This window comes from Pholcus phalangioides, unplaced genomic scaffold, assembly GCF_987345545.1.
Source record: "Pholcus phalangioides strain wild (caught in Gottingen) unplaced genomic scaffold, Ppha-v1.0 ptg000017l_1, whole genome shotgun sequence".
Lineage (NCBI taxonomy): Eukaryota > Metazoa > Arthropoda > Arachnida > Araneae > Pholcidae > Pholcus > Pholcus phalangioides.
In genome coordinates this window covers 28,756,452-28,777,195 of record NW_028301610.1, presented here as the reverse complement: position 1 = coordinate 28,777,195, position 20,744 = coordinate 28,756,452, and the positions used below count along the sequence as shown (strand labels likewise).

The window sequence follows — 20,744 nt, the reverse complement described above, 5'->3', positions numbered from 1 at the left end:
CCATCCGGAGCTAAGTAATGAGAAAAAACGTAGAAAACGAAACTAATGGTTTCTGTGTCGTCAGAATTGCCGAGTGGTCCAAGGCGCCAGATTTAAGCTCTGATTCTCGTATGAGAGCGTGGGTTCGACCCCACTTCTGACAACCACAGTGAAAGTTAATTTTATAGATGCGTTAAATAAATTTATTTCAAGTGGTTGGTATATTACCATCCGGAGATAGTACTGAGAAAAAACGTCGAAAGCGAAACTAATGGTTTCTGTGCCGTCAGAATGGCCGAGTGGTCCAAGGCGCCAGATTTAAGCTCTGGTTCTCGTAAGAGAGCGTGGGTTCGAACCCCACTTCCGACAACCACAGTGAATGTTAATTTTATAGATGCGTTAAATAAATTTATTTCAAGAGGTTGGTAAATTACCATCCGGAGATAGTACTGAGAAAAAACGTAGAAAGCGAAACTAATGGTTTATGTACCGTCAGAATGGCCGAGCGGTCCAAGGCGCCAGATGTAAGATCTGGTTCTCGTTAGAGAGCGTGGGCTCGAACCCCACTTCCGACAACCACAGTGAATGTTAATTTTATAGATGCGTTAAATAAATTTATTTCAAGTGGTTGGTAAATTACCATCCGGAGATAGTACTGAGAAAACACGTAGAAATCGTAACTAAATGGTTTCTGTACCGTCAGAATAGCCGAGTGGTCCAAGGCGCCAAGTTTAAGCTCTGGTTCTCGTAAGAGAGCGTGGGTTCGAACCCCACTTCTGACAACCACAGTGAATGTTAATTTTATAGATGCGTGAAATAAAGTTATTTCAAGTGGTTGGTAAATTACCATCCGGAGATAGCACTGAAAAAAAACGTAGAAAGCGAAACTAATGGTTTCTATTCCGTTAGAATGGCCCTGTGGTCCAAGGCGCCAGATTTAAGGTTTCGTTTTCGTAGGAGAGCGTGGGTTCGAACCCAACTTCTGACAACCGCAGTAAATGTTAGTTTTATAGATTCGTTGAATAAATTTATTTCAAGTGGTTGGTACATTACCATCCGGAGCTAAGTAATGAGAAAAAACGTAGAAAACGAAACTAATGGTTTCTGTGTCGTCAGAATTGCCGAGTGGTCCAAGGCGCCAGATTTAAGCTCTGGTTCTCGTAAGAAAGCGTGGGTTCGAACCCCACTTCTGACAACCACAGTGAATGTTAATTTTATAGATGCGTGAAATAAATTTATTTCAAGTGGTTGGTATATTACCATCCGGAGATAGTACTGAGAAAAAACGTAGAAAGCGAAACTAATGGTTTCTGTTCCGTCAGAATGGCCGAGTGGTCCAAGGCTCTAGATTTAAGCTCTGGTTCTCGTAAGAGAGCGGGGGTTCGAACCCCACTTCTGACAACCACAGTGAATGTAAATTTTATAGATGCGTGAAAAAAATTTATTTCAAGTGGTTGGTAAATTACTATCCGGAGATAGTACTGAGAAAAAACGAAGAAAGCGAAACTAATTGTTTCTGTGCCGTCAGAATGGCCGAGTGGTCCAAGGCGCCAGATTTAAGCTCTGGTTCTCGTAAGAGAGCGTGGGTTCGAACCCCACTTCTGACAACCACAGTGAATGTTAATTTTATAGATGCGTGAAATAAATTTATTTCAAGTGGTTGGTAAATTACCATCCGGAGATAGTACTGAGAAAAAACGAAGAAACCGAAACTAATTGTTTCTGTGCCGTCAGAATGGCCGAGTGGTCCAAGGCGCCAGATTTAAGCTCTGGTTCTCGTAAGAGAGCGTGGGTTCGAACCCCACTTCTGACATCCACAGTGAATGTTAATTTTATAGATGCGTTAAATAAATTTATTTCAAGTGGTTGGTAAATTACCATCCTGAGATAGTACTGAGAAAAATCGTAGAAAACGAAACTAATGGGTCCTGTGCCGTTAGAATGGCCCAGTGGTCCAAGGTGCCAGATTTATGCTCTGGTTCTCGTATGAGAGCGTGGGTTCGACCCCACTTCTGACAACCACAGTGAATGTTAATTTTATAGATGCGTTAAATAAATTTATTTCAAGTGGTTGGTAAATTACCATCCGGAGATAGTACTGAGAAAACACGTAGAAATCGAAACTAAATGGTTTCTGTACCGTCAGAATACCCGAGTGGTCCAAGGCGCCAAGTTTAAGCTCTGGTTCTCGTAAGAGAGCGTGGGTTCGAAATCCACTTCTGACAACCACAGTGAATGTTAATTTTATAGATGCGTGAAATAAATTTATTTCAAGTGGTTGGTAAATTACCATCCGGAGATAGTACTGAGAAAAAGCGTAGAAAGTGAAACTAATGGTTTCTATTCCGTCAGAATGGCCGAGCGGTCCAAGGCGCCAGATGTAAGATCTGGTTCTCGTAAGAGAGCGTGGGTTCGAACCCCACTTCCGACAACCGCAGTGAATGTTAATTTTATAGATGCGTTCAATAAATTTATTTCAAGTGGTTGGTAAATTACCATCCTGAGATAGTACTGAGAAAAAGCGTAGAAAACGAAACTAATGGTTTCTGTGCCGTCATAATGGCCCAGTGGTCCAAGGCAACAGATTTAAGCTCTGGTTCTCGTAAGACAGCGTGGGTTCGAGCCCCACTTCTGACAACCGCAGTGAATGTTAATTTTATAGATGCGTTAAATATATTTATTTCAAGTGGTTGGTAAATTACCATACTAAGATAGTACGGAGAAAAAGCGTGGAAAACGAAACTAATGGTTTCTATGCCGTCAGAATGGCCGAGTGGTCCAAGGCGCCAGATTTAAGCTCTGGTTCTCGTAAGAGAGCGTGGGTTCGAACCCCACTTCTGACAACCACAGTGAATGTTAATTTTATAGATGCGTGAAATAAATTTATTTCAAGTGGTTGGTAAATTACCATCCTGAGATAGTACTGAGAAAAAGCGTAGAAAACGAAACTAATGGTTTCTGTGCCGTCAGAATCGCCCAGTGGTCCAAGGCGCCAGACCTAAGCTCTGGTTCTCGTAAGAGAGCGTGGGTTCGAACCCCACTTCTGACATCCACAGTGAATGTTAATTTTATAGATGCGTTAAATAAATTTATTTCAAGTGGTTGGTAAATTACCATCCTGGGATAGTACTGAGAAAAAGCGTAGAAAACGAAACTAATGGTTTCTGTGCCGTCAGAATGGCCGAGTGGTCCAAGGCGCCAGATTTAAGCTCTGGTTCTCGTAAGAGAGCGTGGGTTCGAACCCCACTTCTGACAACCACAGTGAATGTTAATTTTATAGATGCGTGAAATAAATTTATTTCAAGTGGTTGGTAAATTACCATCCGGAGATAGTACTGAGAAAACACGTAGAAATCGAAACTAAATGGTTTATGTACCGTCAGAATGGCCGAGCGGTCCAAGGCGCCAGAAGTAAGATCTGGTTCTCGTTAGAGAGCGTGGGCTCGAACCCCACTTCCGACAACCACAGTGAATGTTAATTTTATAGATGCGTGAAATAAATTTATTTCAAGTGGTTGGTAAATTACCATCCGGAGATAGTACTGAGAAAAAACGTAGAAAGCGAAACTAATGGTTTCTGTGCCGTCAGAATGGCCGAGTGGTCGAAGGCGCCAGATTTAAGCTCTGGTTCTCATAAGAGAGCGTGGGTTCGAACCCTACTTCTGACAACCACAGTGAATGTTAATTTTATAGATGCGTTAAATAAATTTATTTCAAGTGGTTTGTAAATTACCATCCTGGGATAGTACTGAGAAAAAGCGTAGAAAACGAAACTAATGGTTTCTGTGCCGTCAGAATGGCCCACTGGTCCAAGGCGCCAGATTTAAGCTCTGGTTCTCGTAGGAGAGCGTGGGTTCGAACCCAACTTCTGACAACCGCAGTAAATGTTAGTTTTATAGATTCGTTGAATAAATTTATTTCAAGTGGTTGGTACATTACCATCCGGAGCTAAGTAATGAGAAAAAAACGTAAAAAACGAAACTAATGGTTTCTGTGCCGTCAGAATGGCCGATTGGTCCAAGGCGCCAGGTTTAAACTCTGGTTCTCGTAAGGGAACGTCGGTTCGAAACCCACTTCTGACAACCACAGTGAATGTTAATTTTATAGATGCGTGAAAAAAATTTATTTCAAGTGGTTGGTAAATTACCATCCGGAGATAGTACTGAGAAAAAACGTAGAAAGCGAAACAAATGGTTTCTGTTCCGTCAGAATGGCCGAGTGGTCCGAGGCGCCAGATTTAAGCTCTGGTTCTCGTAAGAGAGCGTGGGTTCGAACCCCACTTCTGACAACCACAGTGAATGTTAATTTTATAGATGCGTTAAATAAATTTATCTCAAGTGGTTGGTAAATTACCATCCGGAGATAGTACTGAGAAAACACGTAGAAATCGAAACTAAATGGTTTCTGTACCGTCAGAATGGCCGAGTGGTCCAAGGCGCCAGATTTAAGCTCTGGTTCTCGTAAGAGAGCGTGGGTTCGAACCCCACTTCTGACAACCACAGTGAATGTTAATTTTATAGATGCGTGAAATAAATTTATTTCAAGTGGTTGGTAAATTACCATCCTGAGATAGTACTGAGAAAAAGCGTAGAAAACGAAACTAATGGTTTCTGTGCCGTCAGAATGGCCCAGTGGTCCAAGGCGCCAGACCTAAGCTCTGGTTCTCGTAGGAGAGCGTGGGTTCGAACCCCACTTCTGACAACCACAGTGATTGTTAGTTTTATAGATGCGTTAAATAAATTTATTTCAAGAGGTTGGTAAATTACCATCCGGAGATAGTACTGAGAAAAAACCTAGAAAGCGAAACTAATGGTTTATGTACCGTCAGAATGGCCGAGCGGTCCAAGGCGCCAGAAGTAAGATCTGGTTCTCGTTAGAGAGCGTGGGCTCGAACCCCACTTCCGACAACCACAGTGAATGTTAATTTTATAGATGCGTGAAATAAATTTATTTCAAGTGGTTGGTAAATTACCATACTAAGATAGTACGGAGAAAAAGCGTGGAAAACGAAACTAATGGTTTCTATGCCGTCAGAATGGCCGAGTGGTCCAAGGCGCCAGATTTAAGCTCTGGTTCTCGTAAGAGAGCGTGGGTTCGAACCCCACTTCTGACAACCACAGTGAATGTTAATTTTATAGATGCGTGAAATAAATTTATTTCAAGTGGTTGGTAAATTACCATCCTGAGATAGTACTGAGAAAAAGCGTAGAAAACGAAACTAATGGTTTCTGTGCCGTCAGAATCGCCCAGTGGTCCAAGGCGCCAGACCTAAGCTCTGGTTCTCGTAAGAGAGCGTGGGTTCGAACCCCACTTCTGACATCCACAGTGAATGTTAATTTTATAGATGCGTTAAATAAATTTATTTCAAGTGGTTGGTAAATTACCATCCTGGGATAGTACTGAGAAAAAGCGTAGAAAACGAAACTAATGGTTTCTGTGCCGTCAGAATGGCCGAGTGGTCCAAGGCGCCAGATTTAAGCTCTGGTTCTCGTAAGAGAGCGTGGGTTCGAACCCCACTTCTGACAACCACAGTGAATGTTAATTTTATAGATGCGTGAAATAAATTTATTTCAAGTGGTTGGTAAATTACCATCCGGAGATAGTACTGAGAAAAAACGAAGAAAGCGAAACTAATTGTTTCTGAGCCGTCAGAATGGCCGAGTGGTCCAAGGCGCCAGATTTAAGCTCTGGTTCTCGTAAGAGAGCGTGGGTTCGAAACCCACTTCTGACAACCACAGTGAATGTTAATTTTATAGATGCGTTAAATAAATTTATCTCAAGTGGTTGGTAAATTACCATCCGGAGATAGTACTGAGAAAACACGTAGAAATCGAAACTAAATGGTTTCTGTACCGTCAGAATACCCGAGTGGTCCAAGGCGCCAAGTTTAAGCTCTGGTTCTCGTAAGAGAGCGTGGGTTCGAAATCCACTTCTGACAACCACAGTGAATGTTAATTTTATAGATGCGTGAAATAAATTTATTTCAAGTGGTTGGTAAATTACCATCCGGAGATAGTACTGAGAAAAAGCGTAGAAAGTGAAACTAATGGTTTCTATTCCGTCAGAATGGCCGAGCGGTCCAAGGCGCCAGATGTAAGATCTGGTTCTCGTAAGAGAGCGTGGGTTCGAACCCCACTTCCGACAACCGCAGTGAATGTTAATTTTATAGATGCGTTCAATAAATTTATTTCAAGTGGTTGGTAAATTACCATCCTGAGATAGTACTGAGAAAAAGCGTAGAAAACGAAACTAATGGTTTCTGTGCCGTCATAATGGCCCAGTGGTCCAAGGCAACAGATTTAAGCTCTGGTTCTCGTAAGACAGCGTGGGTTCGAACCCCACTTCTGACAACCACAGTGAATGTTAATTTTATAGATGCGTTAAATATATTTATTTCAAGTGGTTGGTAAATTACCATACTAAGATAGTACGGAGAAAAAGCGTGGAAAACGAAACTACTGGTTTCTATGCCGTCAGAATGGCCGAGTGGTCCAAGGCGCCAGATTTAAGCTCTGGTTCTCGTAAGAGAGCGTGGGTTCGAACCCCACTTCTGACAACCACAGTGAATGTTAATTTTATAGATGCGTGAAATAAATTTATTTCAAGTGGTTGGTAAATTACCATCCTGAGATAGTACTGAGAAAAAGCGTAGAAAACGAAACTAATGGTTTCTGTGCCGTCAGAATCGCCCAGTGGTCCAAGGCGCCAGACCTAAGCTCTGGTTCTCGTAAGAGAGCGTAGGTTCGAACCCCACTTCTGACATCCACAGTGAATGTTAATTTTATAGATGCGTTAAATAAATTTATTTCAAGTGGTTGGTAAATTACCATCCTGGGATAGTACTGAGAAAAAGCGTAGAAAACGAAACTAATGGTTTCTGTGCCGTCAGAATGGCCGAGTGGTCCAAGGCGCCAGATTTAAGCTCTGGTTCTCGTAAGAGAGCGTGGGTTCGAACCCCACTTCTGACATCCACAGTGAATGTTAATTTTATAGATGCGTGAAATAAATTTATTTCAAGTGGTTGGTAAATTACCATCCGGAGATAGTACTGAGAAAACACGTAGAAATCGAAACTAATTGTTTCTGAGCCGTCAGAATGGCCGAGTGGTCCGAGGCGCCAGATTTAAGCTCTGGTTCTCGTAAGAGAGCGTGGGTTCGAACCCCACTTCTGACAACCACAGTGAATGTTAATTTTATAGATGCGTGAAATAAATTTATTTCAAGTGGTTGGTAAATTACCATCCGGAGATAGTACTGAGAAAAAACGAAGAAAGCGAAACTAATTGTTTCTGAGCCGTCAGAATGGCCGAGTGGTCCGAGGCGCCAGATTTAAGCTCTGGTTCTCGTAAGAGAGCGTGGGTTCGAACCCCACTTCTGACAACCACAGTGAATGTTAATTTTATAGATGCGTTAAATAAATTTATCTCAAGTGGTTGGTAAATTACCATCCGGAGATAGTACTGAGAAAACACGTAGAAATCGAAACTAAATGGTTTATGTGCCGTCAGAATGGCCGAGCGGTCCAAGGCGCCAGAAGTAAGATCTGGTTCTCGTTAGAGAACGTGAGCTCGAACCCCACTTCCGACAACCACAGTGAATGTTAATTTTATAGATGCGTGAAATAAATTTATTTCAAGTGGTTGGTAAATTACCATCCGGAGATAGTACTGAGAAAAAACGTAGAAAGCGAAACTAATGGTTTCTGTGCCGTCAGAATGGCCGAGTGGTCGAAGGCGCCAGATTTAAGCTCTGGTTCTCATAAGAGAGCGTGGGTTCGAACCCTACTTCTGACAACCACAGTGAATGTTAATTTTATAGATGCGTTAAATAAATTTATTTCAAGTGATTGGTAAATTACCATCCTGGGATAGTACTGAGAAAAAGCGTAGAAAACGAAACTAATGGCTTCTGTGCCGTCAGAATGGCCCACTGGTCCAAGGCGCCAGATTTAAGCTCTGGTTCTCGTAGGAGAGCGTGGGTTCGAACCCAACTTCTGACAACCGCAGTAAATGTTAGTTTTATAGATTCGTTGAATAAATTTATTTCAAGTGGTTGGTACATTACCATCCGGAGCTAAGTAATGAGAAAAAAACGTAAAAAACGAAACTAATGGTTTCTGTGCCGTCAGAATGGCCGATTGGTCCATGGCGCCAGGTTTAAACTCTGGTTCTCGTAAGGGAACGTCGGTTCGAAACCCACTTCTGACAACCACAGTGAATGTTAGTTTTATAGATGCGTGAAAAAAATTTATTTCAAGTGGTTGGTAAATTACCATCCGGAGATAGTACTGAGAAAAAACGTTGAAAGCGAAACAAATGGTTTCTGTTCCGTCAGAATGGCCGAGTGGTCCGAGGCGCCAGATTTAAGCTCTGGTTCTCGTAAGAGAGCGTGGGTTTGAACCCCACTTCTGACAACCACAATGAATGTTAATTTTATAGATGCGTTAAATAAATTTATCTCAAGTGGTTGGTAAATTACCATCCTGAGATAGTACTGAGAAAAAGCGTAGAAAACGAAACTAATGGCTTCTGTGCCGTCAGAATGGCCCAGTGGTCCAAGGCGCCAGACCTAAGCTCTGGTTCTCGTAGGAGAGCGTGGGTTCGAACCCCACTTCTGACAACCACAGTGATTGTTAGTTTTATAGATGCGTTAAATAAATTTATTTCAAGAGGTTGGTAAATTACCATCCGGAGATAGTACTGAGAAAAAACCTAGAAAGCGAAACTAATGGTTTATGTACCGTCAGAATGGCCGAGCGGTCCAAGGCGCCAGAAGTAAGATCTGGTTCTCGTTAGAGAGCGTGGGCTCGAACCCCACTTCCGACAACCACAGTGAATGTTAGTTTTATAGATGCGTGAAATAAATTTATTTCAAGTGGTTGGTAAATTACCATCCGGAGATAGTACTGAGAAAAAACGTAGAAAGCGAAACTAATGGTTTCTGTGCCGTCAGAATGGCCGAGTGGTCCAAGGCGCCAGATTTAAGCTCTGGTTCTCGTAAGAGAGCGTGGGTTCGAACCCTACTTCTGACAACCACAGTGAATGTTAATTTTATAGATGCGTTAAATAAATTTATTTCAAGTGGTTGGTAAATTACCATCCTGGGATACTACTGAGAAAAAGCGTAGAAAACGAAACTAATGGCTTCTGTGCCGTCAGAATGGCCCACTGGTCCAAGGCGCCAGATTTAAGCTCTGGTTCTCGTAGGAGAGCGTGGGTTCGAACCCAACTTCTGACAACCGCAGTAAATGTTAGTTTTATAGATTCGTTGAATAAATTTATTTCAAGTGGTTGGTACATTACCATCCGGAGCTAAGTAATGAGAAAAAAACGTAAAAAACGAAACTAATGGTTTCTGTGCCGTCAGAATGGCCGATTGGTCCAAGGCGCCAGGTTTAAACTCTGGTTCTCGTAAGGGAATGTCGGTTCGAAACCCACTTCTGACAACCACAGTGAATGTTAGTTTTATAGATGCGTGAAAAAAATTTATTTCAAGTGGTTGGTAAATTACTATCCGGAGATAGTACTGAGAAAAAACGAAGAAAGCGAAACTAATTGTTTCTGTGCCGTCAGAATGGCCGAGTGGTCCAAGGCGCCAGATTTAAGCTCTGGTTCTCGTAGGAGAGCGTGGGTTCGAACCCCACTTCTGACATCCACAGTGAATGTTAATTTTATAGATGCGTTAAATAAATTTATTTCAAGTGGTTGGTAAATTACCATCCTGGGATAGTACTGAGAAAAAGCGTAGAAAACGAAACTAATGGTTTCTGTGCCGTCAGAATGGCCGAGTGGTCCAAGGCGCCAGATTTAAGCTCTGGTTCTCGTAAGAGAGCGTGGGTTCGAACCCTACTTCTGACAACCACAGTGAATGTTAATTTTATAGATGCGTGAAATAAATTTATTTCAAGTGGTTGGTAAATTACCATCCGGAGATAGTACTGAGAAAAAACGAAGAAAGCGAATCTAATTGTTTCTAAGCCGTCAGAATGGCCGAGTGGTCCGAGGCGCCAGATTTAAGCTCTGGTTCTCGTAAGAGAGCGTGGGTTCGAACCCCACTTCTGACAACCACAGTGAATGTTAATTTTATAGATGCGTTAAATAAATTTATCTCAAGTGGTTGGTAAATTACCATCCGGAGATAGTACTGAGAAAACACGTAGAAATCGAAACTAAATGGTTTCTGTACCGTCAGAATGGCCGAGTGGTCCAAGGCGCCAGATTTAAGCTCTGGTTCTCGTAAGAGAGCGTGGGTTCGAACCCTACTTCTGACAACCACAGTGAATGTTAATTTTATAGATGCGTTAAATAAATTTATTTCAAGTGGTTGGTAAATTACCATCCTGGGATAGTACTGAGAAAAAGCGTAGAAAACGAAACTAATGGTTTCTGTGCCGTCAGATTGGCCGAATGGTCCAAGGCGCCAGATTTAAGCTCTGGTTCTCGTAAGAGAGCGTGGGTTCGAACCCCACTTCTGACATCCACAGTGAATGTTAATTTTATAGATGCGTGAAATAAATTTATTTCAAGTGGTTGGTAAATTACCATCCGGAGATAGTACTGAGAAAAAACGTAGAAAGCGAAACTAATGGTTTCTGTGCCGTCAGAATAGCCGAGTGGTCCAAGGCGCCAGATTTAAGCTCTGGTTCTCGTAAGAGAGCGTGGGTTCGAACCCCACTTCTGACAACCACAGTGAATGTTAATTTTATAGATGCGTGAAAAAAATTTATTTCAAGTGGTTGGTAAATTACCATCCGGAGATAGTACTGAGAAAAAACGAAGAAAGCGAAACTAATGGTTTCTGTGCCGTCAGAATAGCCGAGTGGTCCAAGGCGACAGACCTAAGCTCTGGTTCTCGTAGGAGAGCGTGGGTTCGAACCCCACTTCTGACAACCACAGTGAATGTTAGTTTTATAGATGCGTGAAATAAATTTATTTCAAGTGGTTGGTAAATTACCATCCGGAGATAGTACTGAGAAAACACGTAGAAATCGAAACTAATTGTTTCTGAGCCGTCAGAATGGCCGAGTGGTCCGAGGCGCCAGATTTAAGCTCTGGTTCTCGTAAGAGAGCGTGGGTTCGAACCCCACTTCTGACAACCACAGTGAATGTTAATTTTATAGATGCGTGAAATAAATTTATTTCAAGTGGTTGGTAAATTACCATCCGGAGATAGTACTGAGAAAAAACGAAGAAAGCGAAACTAATTGTTTCTGAGCCGTCAGAATGGCCGAGTGGTCCGAGGCGCCAGATTTAAGCTCTGGTTCTCGTAAGAGAGCGTGGGTTCGAACCCCACTTCTGACAACCACAGTGAATGTTAATTTTATAGATGCGTTAAATAAATTTATCTCAAGTGGTTGGTAAATTACCATCCGGAGATAGTACTGAGAAAACACGTAGAAATCGAAACTAAATGGTTTATGTGCCGTCAGAATGGCCGAGCGGTCCAAGGCGCCAGAAGTAAGATCTGGTTCTCGTTAGAGAACGTGGGCTCGAACCCCACTTCCGACAACCACAGTGAATGTTAATTTTATAGATGCGTGAAATAAATTTATTTCAAGTGGTTGGTAAATTACCATCCGGAGATAGTACTGAGAAAAAACGTAGAAAGCGAAACTAATGGTTTCTGTGCCGTCAGAATGGCCGAGTGGTCGAAGGCGCCAGATTTAAGCTCTGGTTCTCATAAGAGAGCGTGGGTTCGAACCCTACTTCTGACAACCACAGTGAATGTTAATTTTATAGATGCGTTAAATAAATTTATTTCAAGTGATTGGTAAATTACCATCCTGGGATAGTACTGAGAAAAAGCGTAGAAAACGAAACTAATGGCTTCTGTGCCGTCAGAATGGCCCACTGGTCCAAGGCGCCAGATTTAAGCTCTGGTTCTCGTAGGAGAGCGTGGGTTCGAACCCAACTTCTGACAACCGCAGTAAATGTTAGTTTTATAGATTCGTTGAATAAATTTATTTCAAGTGGTTGGTACATTACCATCCGGAGCTAAGTAATGAGAAAAAAACGTAAAAAACGAAACTAATGGTTTCTGTGCCGTCAGAATGGCCGATTGGTCCAAGGCGCCAGGTTTAAACTCTGGTTCTCGTAAGGGAACGTCGGTTCGAAACCCACTTCTGACAACCACAGTGAATGTTAGTTTTATAGATGCGTGAAAAAAATTTATTTCAAGTGGTTGGTAAATTACCATCCGGAGATAGTACTGAGAAAAAACGTAGAAAGCGAAACAAATGGTTTCTGTTCCGTCAGAATGGCCGAGTGGTCCGAGGCGCCAGATTTAAGCTCTGGTTCTCGTAAGAGAGCGTGGGTTTGAACCCCACTTCTGACAACCACAATGAATGTTAATTTTATAGATGCGTTAAATAAATTTATCTCAAGTGGTTGGTAAATTACCATCCTGAGATAGTACTGAGAAAAAGCGTAGAAAACGAAACTAATGGTTTCTGTGCCGTCAGAATGGCCCAGTGGTCCAAGGCGCCAGACCTAAGCTCTGGTTCTCGTAGGAGAGCGTGGGTTCGAACCCCACTTCTGACAACCACAGTGATTGTTAGTTTTATAGATGCGTTAAATAAATTTATTTCAAGAGGTTGGTAAATTACCATCCGGAGATAGTACTGAGAAAAAACCTAGAAAGCGAAACTAATGGTTTATGTACCGTCAGAATGGCCGAGCGGTCCAAGGCGCCAGAAGTAAGATCTGGTTCTCGTTAGAGAGCGTGGGCTCGAACCCCACTTCCGACAACCACAGTGAATGTTAATTTTATAGATGCGTGAAATAAATTTATTTCAAGTGGTTGGTAAATTACCATCCGGAGATAGTACTGAGAAAAAACGTAGAAAGCGAAACTAATGGTTTCTGTGCCGTCAGAATGGCCGAGTGGTCCAAGGCGCCAGATTTAAGCTCTGGTTCTCGTAAGAGAGCGTGGGTTCGAACCCTACTTCTGACAACCACAGTGAATGTTAATTTTATAGATGCGTTAAATAAATTTATTTCAAGTGGTTGGTAAATTACCATCCTGGGATACTACTGAGAAAAAGCGTAGAAAACGAAACTAATGGCTTCTGTGCCGTCAGAATGGCCCACTGGTCCAAGGCGCCAGATTTAAGCTCTGGTTCTCGTAGGAGAGCGTGGGTTCGAACCCAACTTCTGACAACCGCAGTAAATGTTAGTTTTATAGATTCGTTGAATAAATTTATTTCAAGTGGTTGGTACATTACCATCCGGAGCTAAGTAATGAGAAAAAAACGTAAAAAACGAAACTAATGGTTTCTGTGCCGTCAGAATGGCCGATTGGTCCAAGGCGCCAGGTTTAAACTCTGGTTCTCGTAAGGGAACGTCGGTTCGAAACCCACTTCTGACAACCACAGTGAATGTTAGTTTTATAGATGCGTGAAAAAAATTTATTTCAAGTGGTTGGTAAATTACTATCCGGAGATAGTACTGAGAAAAAACGAAGAAAGCGAAACTAATTGTTTCTGTGCCGTCAGAATGGCCGAGTGGTCCAAGGCGCCAGATTTAAGCTCTGGTTCTCGTAAGAGAGCGTGGGTTCGAACCCCACTTCTGACATCCACAGTGAATGTTAATTTTATAGATGCGTTAAATAAATTTATTTCAAGTGGTTGGTAAATTACCATCCTGGGATAGTACTGAGAAAAAGCGTAGAAAACGAAACTAATGGTTTCTGTGCCGTCAGAATGGCCGAGTGGTCCAAGGCGCCAGATTTAAGCTCTGGTTCTCGTAAGAGAGCGTGGGTTCGAACCCTACTTCTGACAACCACAGTGAATGTTAATTTTATAGATGCGTGAAATAAATTTATTTCAAGTGGTTGGTAAATTACCATCCGGAGATAGTACTGAGAAAAAACGACGAAAGCGAAACTAATTGTTTCTAAGCCGTCAGAATGGCCGAGTGGTCCGAGGCGCCAGATTTAAGCTCTGGTTCTCGTAAGAGAGCGTGGGTTCGAACCCCACTTCTGACAACCACAGTGAATGTTAATTTTATAGATGCGTTAAATAAATTTATCTCAAGTGGTTGGTAAATTACCATCCGGAGATAGTACTGAGAAAACACGTAGAAATCGAAACTAAATGGTTTCTGTACCGTCAGAATGGCCGAGTGGTCCAAGGCGCCAGATTTAAGCTCTGGTTCTCGTAAGAGAGCGTGGGTTCGAACCCTACTTCTGACAACCACAGTGAATGTTAATTTTATAGATGCGTTAAATAAATTTATTTCAAGTGGTTGGTAAATTACCATCCTGGGATAGTACTGAGAAAAAGCGTAGAAAACGAAACTAATGGTTTCTGTGCCGTCAGAATGGTCCAAGGCGCCAGATTTAAGCTCTGGTTCTCGTAAGAGAGCGTGGGTTCGAACCCCACTTCTGACATCCACAGTGAATGTTAATTTTATAGATGCGTGAAATAAATTTATTTCAAGTGGTTGGTAAATTACCATCCGGAGATAGTACTGAGAAAAAACGTAGAAAGCGAAACTAATGGTTTCTGTTTTGTCAGAATGGCCGAGTGGTCCAAGGCGCCAGATTTAAGCTCTGGTTCTCGTAAGAGAGCGTGGGTTCGAACCCCACTTCTGACAACCACAGTGAATGTTAATTTTATAGATGCGTGAAAAAAATTTATTTCAAGTGGTTGGTAAATTACCATCCGGAGATAGTACTGAGAAAAAACGAAGAAAGCGAAACTAATGGTTTCTGTGCCGTCAGAATAGCCGAGTGGTCCAAGGCGCCAGACCTAAGCTCTGGTTCTCGTAGGAGAGCGTGGGTTCGAACCACAGTGATTGTTAATTTTATAGATGCGTTAAATAAATTTATTTCAAGTGGTTGGTAAATTACCATCCGGAGATAGTACTGAGAAAACACGTAGAAATCGTAACTAAATGGTTTCTGAACCGTCAGAATAGCCGAGTGGCCCAAGGCGCCAAGTTTAAGCTCTGGTTCTCGTAAGAGAGCGTGGGTTCGAACCCCACTTCTGACAACCACAGTGAATGTTAGTTTTATAGATGCGTGAAATAAATTTATTTCAAGTGGTTGGTAAATTACCATCCGGAGATAGTACTGAGAAAAAACGTAGAAAGCGAAACTAATGGTTTCTGTGCCGTCAGAATGGCCGAGTGGTCCAAGGCGCCAGATTTAAGCTCTGGTTCTCGTAAGAGAGCGTGGGTTCGAACCCCACTTCTGACAACCACAGTGAATGTTAATTTTATAGATGCGTTAAATAAATTTATTTCAAGTGGTTGGTATATTACCATCCGGAGATAGTACTGAGAAAAAACGTCGAAAGCGAAACTAATGGTTTCTGTGCCGTCAGAATGGCCGAGTGGTCCAAGGCGCCAGATTTAAGCTCTGGTTCTCGTAAGAGAGCGTGGGTTCGAACCCTACTTCTGACAACCACAGTGAATGTTAATTTTATAGATTCGTGAAATAAATTTATTTCAAGTGGTTGGTAAATTACCATCCTGAGATAGTACTGAGAAAAAGCGTAGAAAACGAAACTAATGGTTTCTGTGCCGTCAGAATGGCCCAGTGGTCCAAGGCGCCAGATCTAAGCTCTGGTTCTCGTAGGAGAGCGTGGGTTCGAACCCCATTTCTGACAACCACAGTGATTGTTAATTTTATAGATGCGTTAAATAAATTTATTTCAAGAGGTTGGTAAATTACCATCCGGAGATAGTACTGAGAAAAAACGTAGAAAGCGAAACTAATGGTTTATGTACCGTCAGAATGGCCGAGCGGTCCAAGGCGCCAGATGTAAGATCTGGTTCTCGTTAGAGAGCGTGGGCTCGAACCCCACTTCCGACAACCACAGTGAATGTTAATTTTATAGATGCGTTAAATAAATTTATTTCAAGTGGTTGGTAAATTACCATACTAAGATAGTACGGAGAAAAAGCGTGGAAAACGAAACTACTGGTTTCTATGCCGTCAGAATGGCCGAGTGGTCCAAGGCGCCAGATTTAAGCTCTGGTTCTCGTAAGAGAGCGTGGGTTCGAACCCCACTTCTGACAACCACAGTGAATGTTAGTTTTATAGATGCGTGAAATAAATTTATTTCAAGTGGTTGGTAAATTACCATCCGGAGATAGTACTGAGAAAAAACGTAGAAAGCGAAACTAATGGTTTCTGTGCCGTCAGAATGGCCGAGTGGTCCAAGGCGCCAGATTTAAGCTCTGGTTCTCGTAAGAGAGCGTGGGTTCGAACCCCACTTCTGACAACCGCAGTAAATGTTAGTTTTATAGATTCGTTGAATAAATTTATTTCAAGTGGTTGGTACATTACCATCCGGAGCTAAGCAATGAGAAAAAACGTAGAAAACGAAACTAATGGTTTCTGTGTCGTCAGAATTGCCGAGTGGTCCAAGGCGCCAGATTTAAGCTCTGATTCTCGTATGAGAGCGTGGGTTCGACCCCACTTCTGACAACCACAGTGAATGTTAATTTTATAGATGCGTTAAATAAATTTATTTCAAGTGGTTGGTATATTACCATCCGGAGATAGTACTGAGAAAAAACGTCGAAAGCGAAACTAATGGTTTCTGTGCCGTCAGAATGGCCGGGTGGTCCAAGGCGCCAGATTTAAGCTCTGGTTCTCGTAAGAGAGCGTGGGTCCGAACCCCACTTCTGACAACCACAGTGAATGTTAATTTTATAGATGCGTGAAAAAAATTTATTTCAAGTGGTTGGTAAATTACCATCCGGAGATAGTACTGAGAAAAAACGAAGAAAGCGAAACTAATTGTTTCTGTGTCGTCAGAATGGCCGAGTGGTCCAAGGCGCCAGATTTAAGCTCTGGTTCTCGTAAGAGAGCGTGGGTTCGAACCCCACTTCTGACAACCACAGTGAATGTTAATTTTATAGATGCGTGAAATAAATTTATTTCAAGTGGTTGGTAAATTACCATCCGGAGATAGTACTGAGAAAAAACGAAGAAAGCGAAACTAATGGTTTCTGTGCCGTCAGAATGGCCGAGTGGTCCAAGGCGCCAGATTTAAGCTCTGGTTCTCGTAAGAGAGCGTGGGTTCGAACCCCACTTCTGACATCCACAGTGAATGTTAATTTTATAGATGCGTTAAATAAATTTATTTCAAGTGGTTGGTAAATTACCATCCGGAGATAGTACCGAGAAAACACGTAGAAATCGATACTAAATGGTTTCTGTACCGTCAGAATAGCCGAGTGGTCCAAGGCGCCAAGTTTAAGCTCTGGTTCTCGTAAGAGAGCGTGGGTTCGAAATCCACTTCTGACAACCACAGTGAATGTTAATTTTATAGATGCGTGAAATAAATTTATTTCAAGTGGTTGGTAAATTACCATCCGGAGATAGTACTGAGAAAAAGCGTAGAAAGTGAAACTAATGGTTTTTTATTCCGTCAGAATGGCCGAGCGGTCCAAGGCGCCAGATGTAAGATCTAGTTCTCGTAAGAGATCATGGGTTCGAACCCCATTTCTGACAACCACAGTGATTGTTAATTTTATAGATGCGTTAAATAAATTTATTTCAAGAGGTTGGTAAATTACCATCCGGAGATAGTACTGAGAAAAAACGTAGAAAGCGAAACTAATGGTTTATGTACCGTCAGAATGGCCGAGCGGTCCAAGGCGCCAGATGTAAGATCTGGTTCTCGTTAGAGAGCGTGGGCTCGAACCCCACTTCTGACAACCACAGTGAATGTTAATTTTATAGATTCGTGAAATAAATTTATTTCAAGTGGTTGGTAAATTACCATCCTGAGATAGTACTGAGAAAAAGCGTAGAAAACGAAACTAATGGTTTCTGTGCCGTCAGAATGGCCCAGTGGTCCAAGGCGCCAGATCTAAGCTCTGGTTCTCGTAGGAGAGCGTGGGTTCGAACCCCATTTCTGACAACCACAGTGATTGTTAATTTTATAGATGCGTTAAATAAATTTATTTCAAGAGGTTGGTAAATTACCATCCGGAGATAGTACTGAGAAAAAACGTAGAAAGCGAAACTACTGGTTTATGTACCGTCAGAATGGCCGAGCGGTCCAAGGCGCCAGATGTAAGATCTGGTTCGCGTTAGAGAGCGTGGGCTCGAACCCCACTTCCGACAACCACAGTGAATGTTAATTTTATAGATGCGTTAAATAAATTTATTTCAAGTGGTTGGTAAATTACCATCCGGAGATAGTACTGAGAAAACACGTAGAAATCGTAACTAAATGGTTTCTGAACCGTCAGAATAGCCGAGTGGTCCAAGGCGCCAAGTTTAAGCTCTGGTTCTCGTAAGAGAGCGTGGGTTCGAACCCCACTTCTGACAACCACAGTGAATGTTAGTTTTATAGATGCGTGAAATAAATTTATTTCAAGTGGTTGGTAAATTACCATCCGGAGATAGTACTGAGAAAAAACGTAGAAAGCGAAACTAATGGTTTCTTTGCCGTCAGAATGGCCGAGTGGTCCAAGGCGCCAGATTTAAGCTCTGGTTCTCGTAAGAGAGCGTGGGTTCGAACCCCACTTCTGACAACCACAGTGAATGTTAATTTTATAGATGCGTGAAATAAATTTATTTCAAGTGGTTGGTAAATTACCATCCGGAGATAGCACTGAAAAAAAACGTAGAAAGAGAAACTAATGGTTTCTATTCCGTTAGAATGGCCCTGTGGTCCAAGGCGCCAGATTTAAGCTCTCGTTTTCGTAGGAGAGCGTGGGTTCGAACCCAACTTCTGACAACCGCAGTAAATGTTAGTTTTATAGATTCGTTGAATAAATTTATTTCAAGTGGTTGGTACATTACCATCCGGAGCTAAGTAATGAGAAAAAACGTAGAAAACGAAACTAATGGTTTCTGTGTCGTCAGAATTGCCGAGTGGTCCAAGGCGCCAGATTTAAGCTCTGATTGTCGTATGAGAGCGTGGGTTCGACCCCACTTCTGACAACCACAGTGAATGTTAATTTTATAGATGCGTTAAATAAATTTATTTCAAGTGGTTGGTATATTACCATCCGGAGATAGTACTGGGAAAAAACGTCGAAAGCGAAACTAATGGTTTCTGTGCCGTCAGAATGGCCGGGTGGTCCAAGGCGCCAGATTTAAGCTCTGGTTCTCGTAAGAGAGCGTGGGTCCGAACCCCACTTCTGACAACCACAGTGAATGTTAATTTTATAGATGCGTGAAAAAAATTTATTTCAAGTGGTTGGTAAATTACCATCCGGAGATAGTACTGAGAAAAAACGAAGAAAGCGAAACTAATTGTTTCTGTGTCGTCAGAATGGCCGAGTGGTCCAAGGCGCCAGATTTAAGCTCTGGTTCTCGTAAGAGAGCGTGGGTTCGAACCCCACTTCTGACAACCACAGGGAATGTTAATTTTATAGATGCGTGAAATAAATTTATTTCAAGTGGTTGGTAAATTACCATCCGGAGATAGTACTGAGAAAAAACGAAGAAAGCGAAACTAATTGTTTATGTACCGTCAGAATGGCCGAGCGGTCCAAGGCGCCAGATGTAAGATCTGGTTCTCGTTAGAGAGCGTGGGCTCGAACCCCACTTCCGACAACCACAGTGAATGTTAATTTTATAGATGCGTTAAATAAATTTATTTCAAGTGGTTGGTAAATTACCATCCGGAGATAGTACTGAGAAAACACGTAGAAATCGTAACTAAATGGTTTCTGAACCGTCAGAATAGCCGAGTGGTCCAAGGCGCCAAGTTTAAACTCTGGTTCTCGTAAGAGAGCGTGGGTTCGAACCCCACTTCTGACAACCACAGTGAATGTTAGTTTTATAGATGCGTGAAATAAATTTATTTCAAGTGGTTGGTAAATTACCATCCGGAGATAGTACTGAGAAAAAACGTAGAAAGCGAAACTAATGGTTTCTGTGCCGTCAGAATGGCCGAGTGGTCCAAGGCGCCAGATTTAAGCTCTGGTTCTCGTAAGAGAGCGTGGGTTCGAACCCCACTTCTGACAACCACAGTGAATGTTAATTTTATAGATGCGTGAAATAAATTTATTTCAAGTGGTTGGTAAATTACCATCCGGAGATAGCACTGAAAAAAAACGTAGAAAGAGAAACTAATGGTTTCTATTCCGTTAGAATGGCCCTGTGGTCCAAGGCGCCAGATTTAAGCTCTCGTTTTCGTAGGAGAGCGTGGGTTCGAACCCAACTTCTGACAACCGCAGTAAATGTTAGTTTTATAGATTCGTTGAATAAATTTATTTCAAGTGGTTGGTACATTACCATCCGGAGCTAAGTAATGAGAAAAAACGTAGAAAACGAAACTAATGGTTTCTGTGTCGTCAGAATTGCCGAGTGGTCCAAGGCGCCAGATTTAAGCTCTGATTGTCGTATGAGAGCGTGGGTTCGACCCCACTTCTGACAACCACAGTGAATGTTAATTTTATAGATGCGTTAAATAAATTTATTTCAAGTGGTTGGTATATTACCATCCGGAGATAGTACTGGGAAAAAACGTCGAAAGCGAAACTAATGGTTTCTGTGCCGTCAGAATGGCCGGGTGGTCCAAGGCGCCAGATTTAAGCTCTGGTTCTCGTAAGAGAGCGTGGGTCCGAACCCCACTTCTGACAACCACAGTGAATGTTAATTTTATAGATGCGTGAAAAAAATTTATTTCAAGTGGTTGGTAAATTACCATCCGGAGATAGTACTGAGAAAAAACGAAGAAAGCGAAACTAATTGTTTCTGTGTCGTCAGAATGGCCGAGTGGTCCAAGGCGCCAGATTTAAGCTCTGGTTCTCGTAAGAGAGCGTGGGTTCGAACCCCGCTTCTGACAA

The 20,744-nt window shown here is 42.2% G+C and overlaps 1 protein-coding gene and 76 non-coding genes across 80 annotated transcripts in view; 76 read left to right on the top strand and 1 right to left on the bottom strand.

Annotated features, from left to right (window-relative positions):
* Window positions 1–20,744, bottom strand: part of LOC149072716 (uncharacterized) — a 456,665-nt gene that overhangs the window by 417,582 nt on the left and 18,339 nt on the right. The gene's annotated exons all lie outside the window — the stretch shown is intronic.
* On the top strand, window positions 265–348 carry TRNAL-UAA (transfer RNA leucine (anticodon UAA)). Its single transcript has one exon. It is a non-coding gene; the product is annotated as a tRNA-Leu (tRNA).
* TRNAL-UAA (transfer RNA leucine (anticodon UAA)) lies at window positions 471–554 on the top strand. The gene has a single exon. It is a non-coding gene; the product is annotated as a tRNA-Leu (tRNA).
* On the top strand, window positions 678–761 carry TRNAL-UAA (transfer RNA leucine (anticodon UAA)). Its single transcript has one exon. It is a non-coding gene; the product is annotated as a tRNA-Leu (tRNA).
* TRNAL-UAA (transfer RNA leucine (anticodon UAA)) lies at window positions 1,091–1,174 on the top strand. The gene has a single exon. It is a non-coding gene; the product is annotated as a tRNA-Leu (tRNA).
* On the top strand, window positions 1,297–1,380 carry TRNAL-UAA (transfer RNA leucine (anticodon UAA)). Its single transcript has one exon. It is a non-coding gene; the product is annotated as a tRNA-Leu (tRNA).
* TRNAL-UAA (transfer RNA leucine (anticodon UAA)) lies at window positions 1,503–1,586 on the top strand. Its single transcript has one exon. It is a non-coding gene; the product is annotated as a tRNA-Leu (tRNA).
* Window positions 1,709–1,792, top strand: TRNAL-UAA (transfer RNA leucine (anticodon UAA)). Its single transcript has one exon. It is a non-coding gene; the product is annotated as a tRNA-Leu (tRNA).
* TRNAL-UAA (transfer RNA leucine (anticodon UAA)) lies at window positions 2,327–2,410 on the top strand. Its single transcript has one exon. It is a non-coding gene; the product is annotated as a tRNA-Leu (tRNA).
* On the top strand, window positions 2,533–2,616 carry TRNAL-UAA (transfer RNA leucine (anticodon UAA)). The gene has a single exon. It is a non-coding gene; the product is annotated as a tRNA-Leu (tRNA).
* Window positions 2,739–2,822, top strand: TRNAL-UAA (transfer RNA leucine (anticodon UAA)). Its single transcript has one exon. It is a non-coding gene; the product is annotated as a tRNA-Leu (tRNA).
* On the top strand, window positions 2,945–3,028 carry TRNAL-UAA (transfer RNA leucine (anticodon UAA)). The gene has a single exon. It is a non-coding gene; the product is annotated as a tRNA-Leu (tRNA).
* Window positions 3,151–3,234, top strand: TRNAL-UAA (transfer RNA leucine (anticodon UAA)). The gene has a single exon. It is a non-coding gene; the product is annotated as a tRNA-Leu (tRNA).
* On the top strand, window positions 3,564–3,647 carry TRNAL-UAA (transfer RNA leucine (anticodon UAA)). Its single transcript has one exon. It is a non-coding gene; the product is annotated as a tRNA-Leu (tRNA).
* TRNAL-UAA (transfer RNA leucine (anticodon UAA)) lies at window positions 3,770–3,853 on the top strand. Its single transcript has one exon. It is a non-coding gene; the product is annotated as a tRNA-Leu (tRNA).
* On the top strand, window positions 4,184–4,267 carry TRNAL-UAA (transfer RNA leucine (anticodon UAA)). Its single transcript has one exon. It is a non-coding gene; the product is annotated as a tRNA-Leu (tRNA).
* TRNAL-UAA (transfer RNA leucine (anticodon UAA)) lies at window positions 4,391–4,474 on the top strand. Its single transcript has one exon. It is a non-coding gene; the product is annotated as a tRNA-Leu (tRNA).
* TRNAL-UAA (transfer RNA leucine (anticodon UAA)) lies at window positions 4,597–4,680 on the top strand. Its single transcript has one exon. It is a non-coding gene; the product is annotated as a tRNA-Leu (tRNA).
* On the top strand, window positions 5,009–5,092 carry TRNAL-UAA (transfer RNA leucine (anticodon UAA)). The gene has a single exon. It is a non-coding gene; the product is annotated as a tRNA-Leu (tRNA).
* Window positions 5,215–5,298, top strand: TRNAL-UAA (transfer RNA leucine (anticodon UAA)). Its single transcript has one exon. It is a non-coding gene; the product is annotated as a tRNA-Leu (tRNA).
* On the top strand, window positions 5,421–5,504 carry TRNAL-UAA (transfer RNA leucine (anticodon UAA)). The gene has a single exon. It is a non-coding gene; the product is annotated as a tRNA-Leu (tRNA).
* Window positions 5,627–5,710, top strand: TRNAL-UAA (transfer RNA leucine (anticodon UAA)). The gene has a single exon. It is a non-coding gene; the product is annotated as a tRNA-Leu (tRNA).
* On the top strand, window positions 6,040–6,123 carry TRNAL-UAA (transfer RNA leucine (anticodon UAA)). The gene has a single exon. It is a non-coding gene; the product is annotated as a tRNA-Leu (tRNA).
* TRNAL-UAA (transfer RNA leucine (anticodon UAA)) lies at window positions 6,246–6,329 on the top strand. The gene has a single exon. It is a non-coding gene; the product is annotated as a tRNA-Leu (tRNA).
* Window positions 6,452–6,535, top strand: TRNAL-UAA (transfer RNA leucine (anticodon UAA)). Its single transcript has one exon. It is a non-coding gene; the product is annotated as a tRNA-Leu (tRNA).
* TRNAL-UAA (transfer RNA leucine (anticodon UAA)) lies at window positions 6,658–6,741 on the top strand. Its single transcript has one exon. It is a non-coding gene; the product is annotated as a tRNA-Leu (tRNA).
* TRNAL-UAA (transfer RNA leucine (anticodon UAA)) lies at window positions 6,864–6,947 on the top strand. The gene has a single exon. It is a non-coding gene; the product is annotated as a tRNA-Leu (tRNA).
* TRNAL-UAA (transfer RNA leucine (anticodon UAA)) lies at window positions 7,070–7,153 on the top strand. Its single transcript has one exon. It is a non-coding gene; the product is annotated as a tRNA-Leu (tRNA).
* On the top strand, window positions 7,276–7,359 carry TRNAL-UAA (transfer RNA leucine (anticodon UAA)). The gene has a single exon. It is a non-coding gene; the product is annotated as a tRNA-Leu (tRNA).
* Window positions 7,689–7,772, top strand: TRNAL-UAA (transfer RNA leucine (anticodon UAA)). The gene has a single exon. It is a non-coding gene; the product is annotated as a tRNA-Leu (tRNA).
* Window positions 7,895–7,978, top strand: TRNAL-UAA (transfer RNA leucine (anticodon UAA)). The gene has a single exon. It is a non-coding gene; the product is annotated as a tRNA-Leu (tRNA).
* Window positions 8,309–8,392, top strand: TRNAL-UAA (transfer RNA leucine (anticodon UAA)). The gene has a single exon. It is a non-coding gene; the product is annotated as a tRNA-Leu (tRNA).
* Window positions 8,515–8,598, top strand: TRNAL-UAA (transfer RNA leucine (anticodon UAA)). The gene has a single exon. It is a non-coding gene; the product is annotated as a tRNA-Leu (tRNA).
* Window positions 8,927–9,010, top strand: TRNAL-UAA (transfer RNA leucine (anticodon UAA)). Its single transcript has one exon. It is a non-coding gene; the product is annotated as a tRNA-Leu (tRNA).
* TRNAL-UAA (transfer RNA leucine (anticodon UAA)) lies at window positions 9,133–9,216 on the top strand. Its single transcript has one exon. It is a non-coding gene; the product is annotated as a tRNA-Leu (tRNA).
* On the top strand, window positions 9,547–9,630 carry TRNAL-UAA (transfer RNA leucine (anticodon UAA)). Its single transcript has one exon. It is a non-coding gene; the product is annotated as a tRNA-Leu (tRNA).
* TRNAL-UAA (transfer RNA leucine (anticodon UAA)) lies at window positions 9,753–9,836 on the top strand. The gene has a single exon. It is a non-coding gene; the product is annotated as a tRNA-Leu (tRNA).
* TRNAL-UAA (transfer RNA leucine (anticodon UAA)) lies at window positions 9,959–10,042 on the top strand. The gene has a single exon. It is a non-coding gene; the product is annotated as a tRNA-Leu (tRNA).
* Window positions 10,166–10,249, top strand: TRNAL-UAA (transfer RNA leucine (anticodon UAA)). Its single transcript has one exon. It is a non-coding gene; the product is annotated as a tRNA-Leu (tRNA).
* Window positions 10,372–10,455, top strand: TRNAL-UAA (transfer RNA leucine (anticodon UAA)). Its single transcript has one exon. It is a non-coding gene; the product is annotated as a tRNA-Leu (tRNA).
* Window positions 10,578–10,661, top strand: TRNAL-UAA (transfer RNA leucine (anticodon UAA)). The gene has a single exon. It is a non-coding gene; the product is annotated as a tRNA-Leu (tRNA).
* Window positions 10,784–10,867, top strand: TRNAL-UAA (transfer RNA leucine (anticodon UAA)). Its single transcript has one exon. It is a non-coding gene; the product is annotated as a tRNA-Leu (tRNA).
* TRNAL-UAA (transfer RNA leucine (anticodon UAA)) lies at window positions 10,990–11,073 on the top strand. The gene has a single exon. It is a non-coding gene; the product is annotated as a tRNA-Leu (tRNA).
* On the top strand, window positions 11,196–11,279 carry TRNAL-UAA (transfer RNA leucine (anticodon UAA)). Its single transcript has one exon. It is a non-coding gene; the product is annotated as a tRNA-Leu (tRNA).
* Window positions 11,609–11,692, top strand: TRNAL-UAA (transfer RNA leucine (anticodon UAA)). The gene has a single exon. It is a non-coding gene; the product is annotated as a tRNA-Leu (tRNA).
* On the top strand, window positions 11,815–11,898 carry TRNAL-UAA (transfer RNA leucine (anticodon UAA)). The gene has a single exon. It is a non-coding gene; the product is annotated as a tRNA-Leu (tRNA).
* TRNAL-UAA (transfer RNA leucine (anticodon UAA)) lies at window positions 12,229–12,312 on the top strand. The gene has a single exon. It is a non-coding gene; the product is annotated as a tRNA-Leu (tRNA).
* TRNAL-UAA (transfer RNA leucine (anticodon UAA)) lies at window positions 12,435–12,518 on the top strand. The gene has a single exon. It is a non-coding gene; the product is annotated as a tRNA-Leu (tRNA).
* TRNAL-UAA (transfer RNA leucine (anticodon UAA)) lies at window positions 12,847–12,930 on the top strand. Its single transcript has one exon. It is a non-coding gene; the product is annotated as a tRNA-Leu (tRNA).
* Window positions 13,053–13,136, top strand: TRNAL-UAA (transfer RNA leucine (anticodon UAA)). The gene has a single exon. It is a non-coding gene; the product is annotated as a tRNA-Leu (tRNA).
* Window positions 13,467–13,550, top strand: TRNAL-UAA (transfer RNA leucine (anticodon UAA)). The gene has a single exon. It is a non-coding gene; the product is annotated as a tRNA-Leu (tRNA).
* On the top strand, window positions 13,673–13,756 carry TRNAL-UAA (transfer RNA leucine (anticodon UAA)). The gene has a single exon. It is a non-coding gene; the product is annotated as a tRNA-Leu (tRNA).
* On the top strand, window positions 13,879–13,962 carry TRNAL-UAA (transfer RNA leucine (anticodon UAA)). The gene has a single exon. It is a non-coding gene; the product is annotated as a tRNA-Leu (tRNA).
* Window positions 14,086–14,169, top strand: TRNAL-UAA (transfer RNA leucine (anticodon UAA)). The gene has a single exon. It is a non-coding gene; the product is annotated as a tRNA-Leu (tRNA).
* Window positions 14,490–14,573, top strand: TRNAL-UAA (transfer RNA leucine (anticodon UAA)). Its single transcript has one exon. It is a non-coding gene; the product is annotated as a tRNA-Leu (tRNA).
* On the top strand, window positions 14,888–14,971 carry TRNAL-UAA (transfer RNA leucine (anticodon UAA)). Its single transcript has one exon. It is a non-coding gene; the product is annotated as a tRNA-Leu (tRNA).
* Window positions 15,094–15,177, top strand: TRNAL-UAA (transfer RNA leucine (anticodon UAA)). The gene has a single exon. It is a non-coding gene; the product is annotated as a tRNA-Leu (tRNA).
* Window positions 15,300–15,383, top strand: TRNAL-UAA (transfer RNA leucine (anticodon UAA)). The gene has a single exon. It is a non-coding gene; the product is annotated as a tRNA-Leu (tRNA).
* On the top strand, window positions 15,506–15,589 carry TRNAL-UAA (transfer RNA leucine (anticodon UAA)). The gene has a single exon. It is a non-coding gene; the product is annotated as a tRNA-Leu (tRNA).
* TRNAL-UAA (transfer RNA leucine (anticodon UAA)) lies at window positions 15,712–15,795 on the top strand. Its single transcript has one exon. It is a non-coding gene; the product is annotated as a tRNA-Leu (tRNA).
* TRNAL-UAA (transfer RNA leucine (anticodon UAA)) lies at window positions 15,918–16,001 on the top strand. The gene has a single exon. It is a non-coding gene; the product is annotated as a tRNA-Leu (tRNA).
* Window positions 16,124–16,207, top strand: TRNAL-UAA (transfer RNA leucine (anticodon UAA)). Its single transcript has one exon. It is a non-coding gene; the product is annotated as a tRNA-Leu (tRNA).
* On the top strand, window positions 16,536–16,619 carry TRNAL-UAA (transfer RNA leucine (anticodon UAA)). The gene has a single exon. It is a non-coding gene; the product is annotated as a tRNA-Leu (tRNA).
* TRNAL-UAA (transfer RNA leucine (anticodon UAA)) lies at window positions 16,742–16,825 on the top strand. Its single transcript has one exon. It is a non-coding gene; the product is annotated as a tRNA-Leu (tRNA).
* Window positions 16,948–17,031, top strand: TRNAL-UAA (transfer RNA leucine (anticodon UAA)). The gene has a single exon. It is a non-coding gene; the product is annotated as a tRNA-Leu (tRNA).
* TRNAL-UAA (transfer RNA leucine (anticodon UAA)) lies at window positions 17,362–17,445 on the top strand. Its single transcript has one exon. It is a non-coding gene; the product is annotated as a tRNA-Leu (tRNA).
* On the top strand, window positions 17,568–17,651 carry TRNAL-UAA (transfer RNA leucine (anticodon UAA)). Its single transcript has one exon. It is a non-coding gene; the product is annotated as a tRNA-Leu (tRNA).
* Window positions 17,774–17,857, top strand: TRNAL-UAA (transfer RNA leucine (anticodon UAA)). The gene has a single exon. It is a non-coding gene; the product is annotated as a tRNA-Leu (tRNA).
* On the top strand, window positions 18,187–18,270 carry TRNAL-UAA (transfer RNA leucine (anticodon UAA)). The gene has a single exon. It is a non-coding gene; the product is annotated as a tRNA-Leu (tRNA).
* TRNAL-UAA (transfer RNA leucine (anticodon UAA)) lies at window positions 18,393–18,476 on the top strand. Its single transcript has one exon. It is a non-coding gene; the product is annotated as a tRNA-Leu (tRNA).
* Window positions 19,011–19,094, top strand: TRNAL-UAA (transfer RNA leucine (anticodon UAA)). The gene has a single exon. It is a non-coding gene; the product is annotated as a tRNA-Leu (tRNA).
* Window positions 19,217–19,300, top strand: TRNAL-UAA (transfer RNA leucine (anticodon UAA)). Its single transcript has one exon. It is a non-coding gene; the product is annotated as a tRNA-Leu (tRNA).
* On the top strand, window positions 19,423–19,506 carry TRNAL-UAA (transfer RNA leucine (anticodon UAA)). Its single transcript has one exon. It is a non-coding gene; the product is annotated as a tRNA-Leu (tRNA).
* On the top strand, window positions 19,630–19,713 carry TRNAL-UAA (transfer RNA leucine (anticodon UAA)). Its single transcript has one exon. It is a non-coding gene; the product is annotated as a tRNA-Leu (tRNA).
* TRNAL-UAA (transfer RNA leucine (anticodon UAA)) lies at window positions 19,836–19,919 on the top strand. Its single transcript has one exon. It is a non-coding gene; the product is annotated as a tRNA-Leu (tRNA).
* On the top strand, window positions 20,454–20,537 carry TRNAL-UAA (transfer RNA leucine (anticodon UAA)). Its single transcript has one exon. It is a non-coding gene; the product is annotated as a tRNA-Leu (tRNA).
* TRNAL-UAA (transfer RNA leucine (anticodon UAA)) lies at window positions 20,660–20,743 on the top strand. The gene has a single exon. It is a non-coding gene; the product is annotated as a tRNA-Leu (tRNA).